Source organism: Bos javanicus, chromosome 17, assembly GCF_032452875.1.
Source record: "Bos javanicus breed banteng chromosome 17, ARS-OSU_banteng_1.0, whole genome shotgun sequence".
NCBI lineage: Eukaryota > Metazoa > Chordata > Mammalia > Artiodactyla > Bovidae > Bos > Bos javanicus.
In genome coordinates, this window is record NC_083884.1 from 6791424 (window position 1) to 6810401 (window position 18978).

Below are 18978 nucleotides of genomic sequence, written 5' to 3' on the forward strand. Positions count from 1 at the left end.
ATCAAATCACAAGAGAAGAGAACAAAAAAAGGAGGGGGGGGCGGAGATATAGAAAACACCACCAAAACAATTAACAAAATGGCAACAAGAAGACACACTGTCAATAATCAGCATAAATGTAAATGAACTCCATGCTCCATTCAAAACAGAGTGAGTGGCCAAGTGGGTAAAGCAAAACAAGCCCCATGTCTCTGCCTACAAGAGACTCACTGGATCTAAACACAGACTGAAAGTAAGAGGATAGGAAAAACTATGCCACATAAATGGAACTCAAGAGAAAGCCAGAGTAGCAACACTTAGACAAAATAGACTTTAAAATAAAGGCTGTAACGAGAGACAAAGAAAAACACCGCATAATGTTCAGGGGTCAACCCAAGAGGAAGATATAAAAACTAAATATACACACAACCAACCTCAATATATAAGGCAAATAATAGACATAAAAGGGGAACCTGACGGTAACACAATAATAGTAGAAGACTTGACTTTAACAGCCCCCTTACATCAATGGACAGATCATCCAGACAGAAAATCAGTAAGGAAACTCTGACCCCAAATGGCACATTAAGTGATAAATAGAGGTATTTCACCCAAAAGCAGCAGAATGCACATTCTTTTCAACTACATGAAAAACTCTCCAGGATCCATCACATATTAGGAACAAAACAGTCTCAATAAATTTAAGAAAACTGAAATCATATTAAGCATCTCTTCCGACAACAAGGCTAGAAATAAACTACAAAAAAACACTGCAAAAACCACAAACGTGTTGGCTAAACAGTATGCTACTCAACAACCAATAAATCAATGAAAAATCAAAGAAGAAATAAAAAAATATCTAGAGGCATTTCACTTCAATAAAATGAAAACATTACAATCCAAAACCTTTGGGATGCAGCAAAAGCAGTTCTAAGAGGGAAGTTTACAGTGATACAACTTTACCTCAGGAAACAAGAAAAATCTCAAATAAACAACCTAACCTTACACTTAACTGGACTTCATAGAAAAGAGCAAACTAATTCCAAAGTTAGTAAAGGGAAAGAAAGCATAAAGATCAGAGGCGAAATAAGTGAAATAAAGACCAACATATAAAAGATCAATGAAGCTAAAAGCTGGTTCTTTGAAAAGATAAAACAAAATTAATAAACCTTTAGCCAAACTCATGAAGAAAAAAAGGGAGAGGGCCCAAGTGAATAAAATCAGAAATGAAAAAGATGAAGCTACAGCCAACACCACAGAAATATAAAGGATCATAAGAGAATACTACTAACAACTGTAAGCCAATGAAGGAGATAACCTAGAAGACATGGACAAATTCTTCGAAACGTGCCGTCTCCTGAGACTGAACAAGAAAGAAAGGAAAATATGAACAAACTAATTTCCAGTAATGAAACTGAGTAAGTAACAACCCCCAGCAAACAAAAATCCAGGACCAGGTGGCTTCACAGGTGAATTCTACTAAACATTCAGAGAAGAGAGAACACATATGCTTTTGAAACTCTTCCAAAATTTTGCAGAGGAACACTTTCAAACTTTTTCTATGAGATAACACCCTCACTTCAAAAACAGACAAGGATATCATACACACACAAATTATAGGTTAATATCACTGATGAACACAGGTGCAAAAACCCTCAGCAAAATATCCTCGAACTGAGTTCAACAATTCATTAAGGGGATCATAACAATGATTAAGTGGGATTCATCCCCGGGAGGCAATGATTTTTTCAGTACCTGCAAATCAATCAATGGGATACACCATATTAATGAAGTGAAGAATAAAAACCATATCATCATATCAGTAGATGCAGAAAAAGCTTTCAACAAAATTTAAAATCCATTTATGTTTAAAAAAAAAAACTCTCCAGAAAGTGGGCATAGAGGGAACATTCCTCAACATAAGAAAGGTCATATATGACAAACCCACAGGTAATATACCATACTCAATGGTGAAAAACTGAAAGTATTTTCTCTAAATCAGGAATAAGACAAAATTGCCCAATCTCACCAGTTTTATTTAACATAGTTTTGGCAATCTGAGCCACAGCAATCAGACAAGAAATAAAAGGAATTCAAATTGGAAAGGAAGAAGGAAAAGTGTCATTGTTTTCATATGACATGATACTACACACAGAAAATTCTAAAGATGCCACCAGAAAACCATTAGAGCTCATACGGCAAAGCTGCAGAATACAAAATTAATATACAGATATCTGTTGCATTTATACACAAAAACAATGAAATATAAAAAGAGAAAAGTTAAGGGAACGATCTCATTTACCATTGCATCAAAAAGGATAAAATATCTAAGAATAAATCTACCTAAGGAGGTTTAAGATCAATACTCAAAAAACTATAAGACACTGATGAAAGAAACTGACAACACTAATAGATGGAAAGGTGGGCATTCTTCTTGGATTAGAAGAATTAATATAATCATAATTAATAAATATATTAAATTTATTTAATATATTAAATTAAATTAATAATTTAAATGACCATATTACTCAAGACAATCTACAGATTCAATGCAATATCTATCAAAAATACCAGTGGCATTTTTCACAGAACTAGAACAAATAAGCTTAAATTTTTTGTGGAAACAAAAGGCCCTGAATAGCCAAAACAATCTTTAGAAAGAATAGAGCTGGAGGAATCACACTCCTTGACTTTAGACTATACCACAAAACTATAGTAATCAAAACAGTATGTGTAACAGCACAAAAGCAGAAACAGTGATCAGTGGAATAAGATAGAAAGTTCAGAAATAAACCTAGGCACTATGGTCAATTAATCTGTGATTAAGGAGGCAAGAATACGTGGTGGAGAAAGGACAGTCTCTTCAATAAGTGGTGCTGGGAAAACCAGACAGCTACACACAAAAGAACAAAATTAGAACATTCTGTAACACCATATACAAAATAAACTAAAAATGGACGATAGACCTAAGTGTACGACCAGAAACCATAAAGCTCCTAGAGGAAAACATAGGCAGAACACTCTTTGGCATAAATCACAGCAATATTATTTTGGATCTGGCTCCTAAAGCAAAGGAAATACAAGCAAAAATAAACAAACGGGGCCTAATAAAGGCTAAAAGCTTTCACAGAGCAAAGAAAACCAGCAACAAAATGAAAAGACAACCTACTGAATGAGAGAAAACATTTGCAAATGATATGAAAAGGGGTTAATATTCAAAATATATCAGCAGCTCATACAACTCTACATCAAAAAAAACAGCCCAAGAATGGAAGCAACCTGAGAGTCCATCAACAGATGAATGGACAAAGAAGATGGGTATCTATACACAATGGAATACTACTCAGCCACTAAAAAGAGTGGAGTTTTGCCATTTGCAGCAGCATGGATGGACGTGAAGGGTGTTATGCTCAGTGAAGTCAGAAAGAGGAAGGCTAATACTGTACTAAATATATCAATTGTATGTGGAATCGCTTGCATGTGGAATCTGAAACACTAATACTGTGTTAAATATAGCACTTGTATGTGGAACCAAACTAATGAATATAACAAAAAAGAAGCACACTCACAGATACAGAGAACAAACGTGTAGTTGTCAGTGAGGAGACGGAAGGGGACAGGGGCAATATGGGGTAAAGGATTAAGAAGTACAAACTGTTACATATAAAATAAGCCACAAGGCTATATTGTACAACATAGGGAATATAGCCAGTATTTTGTAACAGCTATAAATGGGATATGTAACCTTTAAAACTGTGAATCACTATGTTGTATACCTATAACATACATAATTCAATTAAAAATTGCTTTAAAATTTTTAAAAAGGTTGCAGTTCTGAATGAACTGATACGGAAAGGCTGCCAGGATATACACAGAGCAGCAGGTATATTATGTCACCATTTGTGTAAGAGAAAAAGGCGTGTGTTGCTCTAAATGCTCGCAAAGGCATAGCCCATCTCTGCGAAGACACACGAAGACCCTGAGGCGGCTTCCTCAGCGGGGGGCACTGGGGGCTGGGGACAGAGAGGCAGGGAGACCTGCTTTTCACCGTGCACCCTTCTTTACTTTTGGAATTTGGTACCATGATTATGTACTACTTCGCGAAAACATATTTAATTAACAAAAGCAAAAGAACATGGAAAACGAAAAGGGAAGCACATAAGTTCAGCTTGAGTGTAGCAGTCACAGTAGACTTGAAGTCTCCGTGTCTCTGGGAAAGGGCAAGGCCTACACAGTGATTATATATAGCCTGGTGTGTATGAGTAGCAATAAAAGAGTACATTAATGTAATATGCCATTGGAATCAATTACAGTGACCACAAAATGTCTGAAAAGTTTTAACAGAAAACACACAAAGGAAGACGAACTTGATTCATAGCATGTACGCTGTTAACGCCGATGGAATACATATGGATGAAAATGACATGTTAGAGAAGCATAAATAAGGTTTTCGATACTTTTTGAGAACCTCTTTCTGAGAAAAAACAAAATCAGTCAAAGTAAATATAGCTCACTATCAAGTTTTCTCTCATTCAAAAAACCTCAGCACTGCAATTTGCTATAGCTCTACTGGAGCAGTGTCACCCCCATTCACAACAACTTTTTAAAATTATTTGGCCTTTTTGTAGCATTTTTTTCTACTTGTACAAAACCTTTCAAACTATCATTTTCCTTGAAAACCAAAAATTATTATACACCTACAAGTAAGCTTCTTAAACTTCCTCTTTTTAAAGTATGGTGCTCATTGACAGCATGGCTTCCACGGGTCTCATTGGTAAATAATCCACCCGCCAGTGCAGGAGATGCTGGCTCAATTCCTGGATCTGGAAGATCCCCTGGAGAAGAAAATGGCAATCCACTTCAATATTCTCACCTGGGAAATCCCATGGACAGAGGCACCCGGCAGGCTACAGTCCAGGGAATCGCAAAGAACTGGACATGACTTAGCCATTAAACAATAACAACAACTCATTGACAGCAGATCGCACTGTTCTGAAGCCTCATTTTGCCACAAGCATCACTCTGTGGAGTGCTGAGACAGAACCTGGTAAGAGACTGGTTACCCCTGAGTGGAGCACTGCTCTACCTCCGTGACGGGTACCTACTCTCTCTCCCTCTCGTGGAGCGAGAGGCACACGTCTATACACACGCGCACATAAACGTCTAGCTCTGCACAAAGATGTAAATGCTAATCATTAGTTGCTGTTTTTTCAGAGACTCCACAATAGAAAAGTCATGTGTCATTTGCAATTAACAAAGGGTAATGAAGGCTCTAATTTCTGCTTGGGGTACAGCATTTCGTCTTATTGTAATGCCCTTCCAAGAAATAAAAGTAAAAACGGTAACAACTTATATTAAGCAGTTCCTCTGTCACAACGAGGGTGGCTTATAGTGACTGGATGGCTGCCAGCCCCCTGAGCAGAATGCAGAGAGGCGGTCTTCATGGGGAGGAAGGGCACTGATTCACCTATAAGCCTCCACTGGGTAGATCACAACTCTCCCATATTCTGCTTCAATTTATCTCCACTTGCCTCTAGAGTGACTGGTACAGATTGGAATGGTTTCAGGATATCCATACTTCTTTAATTAAAACTCTTCTCTGCTCAGTTAATATGTGCGTATCCATGTCTTGTGTACAGAGGGGAAAGAAAGAGAAAGCAAAAGCAAGAGAAGAGAAATTGAAGACAGTGTTTTAAATTGAGTTTTGCTTCAGATAAACTTTGCATTTGGCACTATTTCTCCCTAGAGTTGGCGCTTCCAGTAGAAACCTGGGACCAAGACAGTGGTAGACAGAGTTCCCACGTTCCCCCGAAAAGCATCCTGCATAAGAGCTAATTAGCCACTTAAAATCAAAGACATTGAGAAGAGGGTATGGAAGCAAAAGAAGAATTTGGCCACTTTTTTTGTTTTGGCAAGAATAATGCTATATATACTATTAACATATACACATAATAATTCATTCCCATTCTATGCCTGGCAGGGTTATCAAAAATTGATAAACTGATTCTGTACTACTGGAATAGAACGTATCTGTCGATTAAGCTCTAATGTCGGTATATAAAGAAAGACATACAAAGACTCAAAATTCCTCTTGAACACCCCTTTAGCAAGGCACTCATTAGAAATCAACCTACTTTCCTCATTAAGTTGGAGACATAGCTGAGCATCCAACAAGCAGGAGGCATTTGGGCTCAGGCTGTATAAACAGAAATGCGTATCCTCAGTTGGAAGAATTGCTTTCAGCACTGTGAGCCTCACACCGTGAGAGGCAGGTGGAAACTGGGAGCCAGCAAGGAACCAGCAGGTATGCACATATCCCCCTCTACAGCGCCCCAACAATAAACTCAAAAAGCACCCAAACCTTCCAAACTACTGCCCTCTCTTTCTCTTTCTGAGTTTATTTCATTTTTTTGGTCAAGGATATATACAGTGGCTGACGTTACCACTCAATACTGGAGCCTTCTTCAGAGTAACGACCCCAGAGGAGCTTCACAATTATCAACTACACAGCAAATCTGCCCTAAGTTCCAAGTAAATTATACTCCCTGCTTTCACAGAAAAAGAACCTAACAGGTAAAGCAGCCAGGAGACAACTCAAGTAAAATTAAGAACAGATTTTTTTTTCAAGTAAGTAAACATGTTTAGAGACGCGCTCTGTTTCTAAAATATTTGAAATTTATACCCACGAATATAGCAAACAAACACTGTCAATTAGCAATTTGGTAATAAACATACTCTGGAAAAAGATGCCTTAAATGTGAAGAAAAAGAGGATGAGCAAATAGGAAGTAAACAAATGTAAATATTTGCGTTTCAGGTAGACCTGGTCTTGCTAATATGAGTATTTCTCTAATAAACTGATAGAAGAATTAGTAGCACTAACTTCTGGCTCTGCCATATGAATTGTTCATGCCCAGGTTCTTTCTGTGAGAAATCTTTCTGTGAAAAGTTGAAGCTTTAAATCTGATCATATTTAGTTCTGAGGGCTTATAAAGATATGCTCCTTCTTATTATTATTATTAAAATGCATTTAAAATATGTGTACTTACTGTAGCACCAGAGAATCCTTCATATGTTCATATACTGATTACTGAGAGAATAAAAAGTTGCCACAGGACTTCCCTGGTGGTCCAGTTGGTTAAGATTTTGAGCCTCCAATGCAAGGGGTGCAGGTTCGATTCCTGGTCAGGGAACTAGGATTCCACACACCACATGGCCAAAACAAACCAACAACGAAAACAAGAAATGCTGCCACCATCTTTTTCTATCGTGGGTTCTGAGAACTGAAGCCCTAAAGTAAGAACAAAGTAAAGCACTGCTCTAATGCTAGAGTTAAATCTTTTACATGATTATGTCACAATAACATCTCCTTTGGTCTAACCGAATCAGTATTCTATATTTGTTGCCTGCACAAAACTATAATTATTCATTGATTTGATCAAAATTACTAGCTGACTTGAGCAACTCAGTCCACCAACCAGCCCTGGGGCAATGAGTCAAAGCAGGAGTGTATCAGAGTGACTAATGTGTTTGTGAGTCAGGGTTACACTACCAACCACATCAGGGCAATGCTTGGATTCTGGGCCAAAGGCGCGGTTCACCTTGTTTAACTCCACAGACTATTTTCCTCATAATTTAATTTACTCTGTACACAGTTGAGAGTTTTTCTTCTCCTTCAATGGAAAAAAGGAAAGTGACAATAAGAGCCAGAGTGCAAAATTCAGTGAAATCAGATACTCATTTCAAAAAAAACGAAGAGGAGGCGGATTGCTCCCTTCTTGTGTGACAGGAGTAGAGTCAAGGAGAAACAAAGATGGATTCTCACCGGTGAAACCACCTGTCAGTGCTTCAGATTCCATTAAAGGCCAAATGCCTCTGAAATGTTCTTACCGCGTGTGTGTGTGTGTGTGTGTGTGTGTGTGTGTGTGTGTGTGTGTTTTGAAAGAACAAGGAAAGCAATACATTTAAAGGCTGGAGAAAATTTTCTTCCATTTACTCGGGTCAGTGAAACATCCATCATACAGAGACACAAACACTTCACAGAGTAAGAGATCAGAGGAGCTACACTAGTAGAAGATCAAAGAACCAGCACCTCTGGGGGAATCAAACAAGCCACGGTCTGAGCACAGCCCCTCTGACTCCTCTCCCAAATCCCACTGATAGGACAGACGTGGGGGGACCACCACACGGAACATGCCAGCCCCCAAAATGTGATTAAAAATAAGTAACTCTCGTTTGGCTCTCTCTCCAGAGGAAGAATCTTTTCAAAGCCACTAAGGAGAATAACTACATAATGAAAAAATTTTAAAAAGCAAAAATGTTCAAATTATCTACCCACTAACCACAACCAAGCACACAAAATTAGCATATGCTCAGCATAACCACACACCCAACGTAAACAACAGATACACGCAGTAAACGGCTGCAAAAATGTCAGAAGGACCTGGATGGCTCAAACAGATGCCCTCAGATCTAATTCCATCTGCTCGGGCTAAAAAAAGAGCACTCTGTCCATCCCAGTTACATGCACCGTTCAAAGAACAAGTTGTCATTAAAAATCGAAGGGTAGAATTCACAGTAGAAATATAACATGCCCAGAAGAATCTAGCAAAAACTTTCAGCATCCCCCAAACCTTTGGTTGCCAGGATCAAAAGCATTATGCTAAATGCCTACTAAGCACCTGCCTTCAGCCTCTCTGATTCATATCTTTCTCCTCTGAACCTCTTCATTTCATTATATCTCCCTGTGATGATCGTTTCTGCCTTGTGCTGTAGTTATTTCAGAACCAGACTCTGGTCTCCTTTAGGGTAGGGATGGCATCTGATGTTATTCATGGTTATTCGAGAAGCATTTATCCACTGCCCAAGATGTGCAGTGTACAGCATCTGATAAGATCCAGCCCCAAGCCTTGGGGGATGAGCAGCTTACTGTGCAGGGCCATGTTTGTGTTGGCGAGGAACATACCAGCCACCAGTAGGGCTGCAGCGTGCTCAGCTGTGTCGGATTCTGTGACCCCACAGAGGGCTGTCATCTGTTGGGCACCTATCTGGGCCAGCACCACATTAGACTGTCTGTGTAATTCTCACAACCACCCAATGAGGTAGTGACTGCCACACTCACTTTACAGATGAAGAAACTGATGCTTAAAGAAAAGTCAACAGTGGCATTAACAAGAGGCAGAGTGTGGAGGACTGGCAGGACTGGAAATACTGGATGGAAGAGAGGAGGAGTCAACTCGCAGCTGTGGTCCAGAGAGGGAACCATGGTCAGGAGGGGCTGTACCAAGGACAGGCTCCTTCACTGATATCACACTTACACAGGAATGTATCTGAGGGTGACATGGAGAAACAGGTCACCTGAGCAAATGAGAAGTGTGTGTGTGGATTAAAAACAGGATGTGATTCCCTGCATTCCAGCCCCTGATGAAACATCTCCATTTGATTGTTTTACCATAAGGTCCACAGAACAGTGTCGTGGAACTTGTACCAATCACAAATCCAACTTTAAGGGAGGTTAAAGCTTGGGACTAGGCAAAATGATGGCTTGAAGAAGCTGAAACCACAGGTCAGCTAGTCATGGCTGTGTGCATGCACACTAAGTCGCTTCAGTCATGTCTGACTCTATGCAACCCCATGGACTGTAGCCCGCCGGGCTCCTCTGTCCATGGGGATTCTCCAGGCAAGAATACGGGAGTGGGTTGCCGTGCCCTCCTCCAGGGGATCTTGCCGACCCAGGGATCAAGCCCAGGTCTCTTACGTCTCCTTCACTGGCAGGTAGAGTCTTTACCACTAGCTCTACTGCAATGCATCCAAGGGCCTAGAAACCTGGGGTTTCAGTCACTGGAGACTCTGTGACACGTCCCTGCTGACACAAGGTCTAGCTTATGCAAGTGAAGTCCAACTGGTTAGTAATTCCAACATATACTAGAAAGATTAACAATACTGATTATCCTGCCTGTAAAAAGAAAGAAAAGTGAAAGTGAAGTCACTCGGTCATGTCTGACTCTTTGCAACCCCATGGACTGTAGCCCACCAGGCTCCTCCATCCATGCAATTTTCTAGGCAAGAGTACTGGAATGGGTTGCCATTTCCTTCTCCAAGGGATCTTCCTGACCCAGGGATCAAACCCAGGTCTCCCGCATTGCAGGCAGACGCTTTTACCGTCTGAGCCACCAGGGAATCCCTTAAAAAGAAAAAAAACCCCACAAAACACAAGCCATTTAAAATATCCCAATTCATCACTAGCTCTAAGAGAGGGGCTATGTTATCTACTGAAAGATGTATTACCAAGAATGCTGATTCCAAATACTTTTTGTGTTTTCTTTTTCATATGGTGTATACCGATCAATATTGGAAGGAATAGCTCATAAATTCAGTTGGATGTCTACAGTAACTTTCTGTACACAATTTAAATTAGCAAATTAAAATGTAACTGCATGTTTTTTTCTGTAACTGTTTATGAAATATAAAACCATGCAATATTTTAAATGAAAAACTCAGGTCATTAATCTTTACATGAAATTCCCCTATGGACTAGACTCTGCAATTTGGCTCCTGGTTTTATAAAATCTTTGTAGACCGTGCTCATCTTCCCCACGCAGCGTGCTCCCAGACTTTTCCTCGGATAATTATAATACAAAGCACATTCTTCTGTGAGCAGTTTAAGGATCTGTGACTTAGCCAGATTTAGAATTTAATACTAGAATAAATCACACCATAAATTAGGTAAATTGTATTTTTAAAGCGGTTCTATTTTTACAGGCTTAAGTATCAAACTTTCTTCACACACACACACACACACACACACACACAGGGGAAAACTGGATTTGCTAACAGCTTACATCTCGTACAACTACCCATCTACCTTAAATCCATATTCGTCACACAGAGATTATGTGATGAGCTTTGCTCTGCCTTCCCTACCCTTTTAGTGAATTTGAACAGTTAACAGCACGGTGCTAGATGCTGTGACGTCCACCCAGTCTCTCCGGGCCTGAAAGATTTGTGCTTTCATCTGCCAGGAGCGCTGCTGGCGGTCGGCCCTCTCCAGAAATCGTTCTCTGCTGAAGCAGCCACTTTGCCCAAGGTTACGCCCTCCCCTTGAAGGCAGCCCACATTCATGCCTGGACTTAGAGAGGGTGCGACCCCTTTGCCCCCAAATCAGGACAGCTCGAGGCCTCTGCAGGGTCAGCCCAGGCCTTTGTGCAGATGGCACGGAAACCTTCCTCCTGCCATCTCCCTCTGCCGGCGCCGCCTCCTCCCCCCGCCCAGAGTGTACAGCACAGCCCAACAAACCGCTCCATGTCAGAGCATGACCCCAGGATGACCTGCAGCGAACACCACCGCTGTCGGTCAACTACAGCAAACTACCTACCTAGGGTTACTAAGTTAGTTAGTTAACTCACTTAGTCCCGTCTGACTCTTTGTGATCACGTGGACTGTAGCCCACCAGGCTCCTCCGTCCATGGGATTCTCCAGGCAAGAATACTGGAGTGGGTTACCATTTCCTTCTCCAGGGGATCTTCCCGACCCAGGGATCGAACCCAGGTCTCCCACATTGTAGGCAGACGCTTTTAACCTCTGAGCCACTAAAGACACTTAGAAAAAAAGATTTTTATAAAATAAAAAAATTTTAAGATGTTACAAGCCTTCGAACAGAGAACGAACATCACTTTTGTAAGCCAAGCAAGCTAACAAAAAAATATTCAATTATTTAAAGCAACGCTTTCCAATATTCAGTCTTTTATGGTTCTAAATGACTCCCAAATGAATGTTGATAATTAACTCAGGGACATCCCTGGTGATCTGGTAGTTAAGACTTCACGTTCTAATGCAGCAGTGGGTATAGGTTCGATCCCTGGGTGGGGGAATTAAGATCCCACATGCCTCGCTGCCAAAAAAAACAAAACATAAAACAGAAGTAATACTGTAACAGACTCAATAAAGACTTTAAAAATGGTCCATGTCAAAAAAAAATCTTGAAAAAAAGAATTAATACAAAACTGGCTTTTACTTTACATGCTTAGATTGTGTTGTTTAGTCCCTAAGTCGCATCTGACCCTTCAGCAACCCCATGTACTGCAGCCCACAAGGCTCTTCTGTCCATGGGATTCTCCGGCAAGAATTCTGGAGTGGGTTGCCATGCCCGCCTCCGGGGGATCTTCCCAGCCTAGGGATCGAACTTATGTCTCCTGTGTTGGCAGGTGGATTTTTTTTACCACTGCACCACCAGCAAAATCAATGTATTTAGCTTGACACTACTTAATAAATTTAGGTAATTTATTATCTACAATACTATATATTTAAAATTATATAAAATATTACATAAAATTAATATATAAAAATATTACATAAAAATAAATTTGGGTAATTTTAAATACACATATACATATATATACACATACCAGCGGCCTGTAGAATAAAACAAATTAACCTAGCTACTAACTTTTTCACTTTAAAAATAAACCCTTTGCAAAGAGTTTTTGAGTTGTCTGATTACAGCAAAAGAGTAAGGGAAGAGACAGAAATACAGATTTCCCCCCTCTGCTTTAATGCAGGCTCATCTCCCTTTCAAAAACACTGTTCTTAAGCCACGTGAAAACAAGGACGTGTGTCCTAGAACTACTACCTTTTGTTTTAAAGGAACTGTGTTTCCAGGAAACTAGCTCATCCAGCAACTATCACTCTGGTATTTCCAGAGCAGTTGTCACGACGATACACACCAAGAACACCAGGCCAGGGGTCAGAATTCCTGGTCCCAAGCCCAGTACGGGCACTGGCCACAAATGTGATCTCAGTAAGGTTAAGACTACATGTTGTAGCATCGAGTGCTGAGATCCCATTAGATTTGTGACTAAAGGCCTTGGCTGGTTAGTCATGGAGTTGTTAAGTCGCTCAGTCATGTCCAACTCTTTGCGACCCCCTGGACTGCAGTACACCGGGCTTCCCGTCTTTTACTATCTCCCAGAGTTTGCTCAAACTCATCTCCATCGAGTCGATGACGCTTTCCAACCATCTGTCACTCCCTTCTCCACCTGCCTCAATCCTTCCCAGCATCAGGGTCTTTTCCAAAGAGTCCATCAGGTGGCCAAAGTACTGGAGTTCCAGCTTCAGAACCAGTCCTTCCAATGAATATTGAGGATTGATTTCTTTTAGGATTGACTGATTGCATCTCCTTGCTGTCTCAGGGACTCTCAAGAGTCTTCTGCAACACCACAGTTCAAAAGCATCAATTCTTCGGCGCTCAGCCTTCTTTATGGTCCAACTCTCACATTCATACATGACTACTGGAAACACCATAGCCTTGACTATATAGAACTTTGTTGGCAAAGTGATGTCTCTGCTTTTTCATACACTGTCATAGCTTTTCTTCCAAGGAGCAAGCGTCTTTTAATTTCACAGCTGCAGTCACCATCTGAGTGATTCTGCAGCCCAAGAAGACAAAGTTTGTCACTTTGAAGTGATGGGATCTCATGCCATGATCCTAGTTTTTTGAATGTTGAGTTTTAAGCCAGCTTAAACCTGCCTGGTTTAAGAAGATCTGGTTGAAGGAGATTAGGAAGACCTGGGTTCAAGTCCAGCTCCCATCACTTACTAGCTATGTGATCTTGAGCAGGAGATTAAGCCTAATGCCTCATCTGTAAGACAGAGATGACCAACACCATGCCTACCTCACAGGGCTACAAGGGAGATGAGATGTGGTACCTACTGCACAGTGGCTCTTGCTGCAAACACTAATAACAGCAAGCTGTTACTATCAGCTCTTCTTCAGGCTCTGCTTGTCCAGAACCCAAGAGCTTTAGGAAAAAGCACTGCTTCAGGCATTTGAAAATAATGAATATTAAAACTCTCTAAGGTGTCAATTCATTGCTTTTATCAGATTTACAGCCTAGATTTCCAAAGAAGATTTTGTTGGGAGGGGAAAAAAAGTGTCTAAGAAAGTTCAGAGAACACTGACTAGATGACCTTGAACTCTACCTTTTCTTTCTGTGAGTCCACACCCTGCTCCAGCGGGCGGCTTTTCTCTGAGAGCTACTTTCACAGGACAGTAAAGAAGAGCATCCTGTTTCAGAAGCCCTTCTTCCCAACACATCTGCAGGCAGTTCTGCCACTTGTCACACCACGTAGGGTGCAATCGGCGGCCAGCAGTCGCTCATGACAACCCCCAGGGGACAAGACACAGCCAGTCTATGGCACCATGCCACAAAGCAGCTCTCGATTATTTCCTCCTGGTTTTTGAGTCGAAATAGTCCACTCTAATCAGAACTGCCAACCTAGAGAAAGAATCGCCATGCAGTTTTCAAACTAAAGGAACAACTGGCGAGGCACAGAGCAGCTGGAGCTGCCAGAGCTGATGAAGAGGGGACCAAAAAGAATATTTTTGTGACTGTAAGCCAAGCCTTGGAATCCACTCCCCCAGGCCGGTGAAATCTGGCCACAACTTAAGCTTTAAACAATGCTTCAGTTTTAAAATATTGGGTTGGCCAAAAAGTTTGTTTGGGTTTTTCCATAACATCTTACCAAAGAAACCCAAATGAACTTTTCGATTAACCCAGTAATAGCGAACGGTTTTCGTTTCTGAGATAAAGACTGTCATTAGACCTGAATACTTCCACGGCCCGCCTTCAACACAGTGTCTGTGCAGCCCCACTTCCCCTCACACCTCCAGATCTGTTCATAGTAGGCACTGTCTTCAGATTTCTTCTCACTCCTCAGGTCTCGACTTACATGGCTCCACTACCAGGAAGTCTTCCCAGGAAGACTTGACTTTTTGCCCACAAGACTTTTATAAACTCCGTGAAAGCAAAATCTACATTTTGTTCACTGCTTTATCCCCAGTGCCTTACACAGTGCCTGTCACATAGTAGGCAATATACTATTTGTTAGAAATATTTGTTATAATATCTGTAAGAAATATTTGTTGGGTGAAATAATGAATAAGTGAATGAACAAGCAAAAGAAAGGGAAAGTGGGTTCTTGTGTCCAAGATTTAAGTCCACATTTACTATCATTGCAATGATGTTTAAAAAATTAAAATACACTCCTAAAAGATAAATGGGACAGAATCATCTTTTTAAAGTTCCTTTTCTGTGCTTCTCATCCACAAGCATATTAAATAGAATTAAGACATTCACCTTCCCCCAAAGGCTGGAGGCTTTCAAAGCAGGGTTCTTTTTTTATTGTTTTTATATGAAAATTTTAACCTATCAAGATAAATTCTTATAATATGTCGATAACATCTTTTGTTCTTTGTTAAGGACAAGGTGATAAAGGTAGGTTGTTCTGAGACTAAGAAAGTAAGAAAACATTTTGCCTTGATAATTTCAGTCAATACAATCAGCAATAAAGGTGAGATAAGTATTTAACGTGTGTTTCCAGCCTTGAATTTTGTAACCTTTTTACAGCTTCATTATCACAATTAAAAAAAAAAAAAAAAGAAGTGAACTGCAAAAATTCATTGCATTTACTTTTCATCCCACAGCATCGATATACAGAGAGTAATCCACGCTATCCAGATCCTCCTGGGGAACCAAGTGCTCTTACAAGAAATGCAAAAAGATTGAGGGCAAGAGAGACTTCAATGCTTCCAAACCTACAGAATGAAACTGCATTAAGATGAAGGCTCCCAGGACCAGTTTCCAAGGCAAGGGCCAGTCTGGCTGAGCCAGCTTCCGTGGGGCGGCTGCACACCCAGCTTTTCTCAACACCATGGAAGAAGATGAGAAGGGCCACACAGCCAGACACTGCAGTCACCATCAGAGTCCATAACCCCTAAGGAAAGCTGTTTCCAAGCACCAAGCACTCTAAATAACCTCACAGATCCTGAGGCCTCTGTCTGTCACAGTCAGGCCACATTTCTGGTCCCTATCTTCTTCACACCCTTTCCGTTTTATCTGAGTTAAACATTAGCACCTGAGAAGCTCTAAGTGGGGGAAAGAAAAGTGAAAGTGTTAGTCACTCAGTCGTGTCCGACTCTCTGCGACCCCGTGGACTGTAACCTGCCAGGCTCCTCTGTCCATGGAATTCTTCAGGCAAGAGTACTGGAGTGGGTTGCCATTTCCTTCTCAGGGGACCTTCCCCAACCAGGGATTGAACCTGGGTCTCCTACACTGCAGACAGATTCTTTACCATCTGAGCCACCAGGGAAGTGCATTCTAAGTGGGGAAGGAGGAATTAAATGGTGACAAAGCTGGAGTGTCTGATGAGGTTAATCAGAATCCTTTACCTCAGTCCCAGAGGGGCAAGCATTGATTTCCTTGTTCCATGGTCACACACAGTACTCTCACATCTGGTCAGGCAAGTCAGGGAAGCCAGATGGCAAGATGTAAGATAAATAATCGAGATAAATGAAAAACAGTGTGAAACGGTGAAAAATCAATGAGCTTGAAAACCAGCAAGCTAATACTCATTCTGTTCCTAACCAGTTTTAAGAACTTGGACAGGTTACTTAACCTGTGTCTTACTTTCTTTATCTTCAAAACACAGGGCTATATTAAATGGTTTGGACCGTCTCCTCCAATTCCTAAATCCTAGAATTCTCCAGAGCCTGTCACATCTCTCCTGAAAAGCCGACCCAGTCAGTATCCACGGAACACCAAGTGCTTGTTACTAAAAGTGCTTTGTGTTCAGTGAAACCTGAGTCATAACCCTCACCCTAATCAGCATCGCATCAGCAATGACGAGTCAAAACATCATTGGTCAATAAGAACAGTGAACAAGTGGTCAACAAGGACTGTGAAACGCCTGGAGTTTTAATAAAACTGTTTTATTACAGTGGAGGCAATAAACTGGTGCAATCTCTGAAAGGCAATTTTGCATACAGACCAGAAATCTTTTTTAAAGCCATGACCTACAACCCATCTAATACTAGAAATGCTTATTAGTCACTGAAAAACAGAGAGTAAACAATATGTCCACCACAGACAAAAACTAACTACACAATTAAGCTGTTTGCACTCTGGTGACTTAGAATAATATTTAATGATACAGGCAAATGGTCACACTATAATGTTAAGCAAGAAAAGCAGAGCATAAAATTATATATATATGACATGGCTATTATAATATATAATGTGTATGTATGTCCTACATTGTCATGTGTATAATACTTATAAATAACACTAGGAGGACAGATAACACATGACTAGCAGTTATCTCCACGTTTATTTTCTTCTTCGATGCTTCCGTATTCGAGATTCCCCATTTTAACATGTAGTAACTTTGCAGTCAAAGGAATTTCTAGAATATATACAGGACTGAAAAATAAAACAATGAGGACGTAAGCAATTACGATCTTATTCTGCTGAATACATGCATTAGGGATTCAGCAGAGAGGCATCACGATAGGCGGCAAGGCTGAAGAGATTCCTGGAGGGGACTCCCAAGGAGAATTTAAATTTACAGAATAGTGCTTAATAGCACTGATTCCAGAGCTGCTTTTCTCGAGTTCAAACCCTAGCCGACTGTGTGAGTTTAGGAGACTCACTCCAAACTCTCAGCCTCAGTTTTCTCACCTATAAGATGGGCCTGGTACCAGTCCTTTCCTCACAGACGTCTAGTGAGGAGTAAACAAATTCATGTGAGCAAGCGCTCCAGGACAGTGCCTGACACATAGCAAGCACGACACAAGAAACAGCATAATTACTGGAAGGGCATTTTAGACTACGTGAGCATAATATGCTAACGGTTCACCCTTTATCTTTTCTTCCTTTTTTGTATTTTGGCCACACTTCGTGGCATGTGGGATCTTGGTTCCTTGACGAAGGATCCAATACAGGGACTCCCTCTCCTTTGGAAGCTCGAAGTCCTAAGCACTGAAGCACCACAGAAGTCCCAATAGTTCACCCTTTTGCTGAATCCTTATTACATATCACACACACACAAGTCACACTTCACACCTCTATGAAAAAAGGAACATCATTATGCCCAGTTTATAGATGAGAAATCTGGGGCAGAGAGGTTGATAGCCCAAGGCAAGTGGTGGAACCAGCCTCTAACCCCAGACTAATCTGACCCCAGTGCTCAGGCTCTTAACCATGGCACCTTCCTACAGGGAAAACAAGCTTACCCTGGATGGACAGATGACTACTTCCAAAAAAGCACAGGAAAGTTTTGCATCTGACTCTTGGTGACACCATGGACTGTACAGTCCATGGAATCCTCCAGGCCAGAATACTGGAGTGGGTAGCCGTTCCCTTCTCCAGCAGATCTTCCCAACCCAGGAATTGAACCGAGGTCTCCTGCATTGCAGGTGGATTCTTTACCAGCTGAGCCACCAGGAAAGCCCCCAAAAGCACAGGAACGGCCCCTGAAAGCGGGCGTGGAACCCCATAATGAAGCCAGGCAAGGAGTCAAGCTCCATGCCCTGGGCAAATTTCTGAGCAAACTGGTTAGAGGACAGAAGAGGGATGCGAGGAATTTCGTGCAGCAGCTAAACAGAGAATGGGGCACAAGGAGACTGTTGACAAACACAGGGAGAAAGAGAGGCTACAGACAGAGCAGGCGGTGTGGTGCTGGAGGGCTGGGCCAGTGACAGCACCCAGACACACAAGAGCCGGAAGCTGAAAGAATGGTCTGAAGTGAAAACCAAGAGAGGACTCAGAAACACCAAATACTGGAAGCAAACAGAAGGGAGAAACGCCATTATCTCACAACCTGTTGAGGGCCGGACCAGAAATGCTTCCTTTTATTTTGATCACAAAATGTTTAGGGTAATTACATTTTCATAACGCATTTTTTTAAAAAGCCTAACCAACAGTAGCACAAAATAAAGCATCATACGACACTATAGGCTCTACAAGCAGCGCTGACTGAAAAGGTCTACTGTGGCAAACGACAGAAGTGCTTAGCAAGAAATCACAGAGCGTGAACATCCTTTGTGTAACCAAAGTGGCTATTTAGAAACTCAAGATAAAGAGCCCGCTAATGCCTAATACTGACAAGGAGCCCAGGACTGATAACATCTCGGGGCACGAAGACAAGCTGATTTACCCCCTTGTTT

General features: G+C 41.2%; 1 protein-coding gene across 3 annotated transcripts in view; it reads right to left on the reverse strand.

Moving 5' to 3' along the window:
* The window catches only part of FHIP1A (FHF complex subunit HOOK interacting protein 1A), a 301594-nt gene that overhangs the window by 130914 nt on the left and 151702 nt on the right, over nucleotides 1–18978 (reverse strand). Inside the window, exon 1 of one of the 3 annotated variants that reach the window (XM_061383993.1) lies at nucleotides 7028–7305. The exons of the other annotated variants lie outside the window; for them this stretch is intronic. The gene's annotated coding sequence lies outside the window, so the exon portion shown is untranslated. Of the gene's footprint in view, nucleotides 1–7027; nucleotides 7306–18978 lie in introns of those variants that run through there. 3 annotated transcript variants of the gene reach the window in all.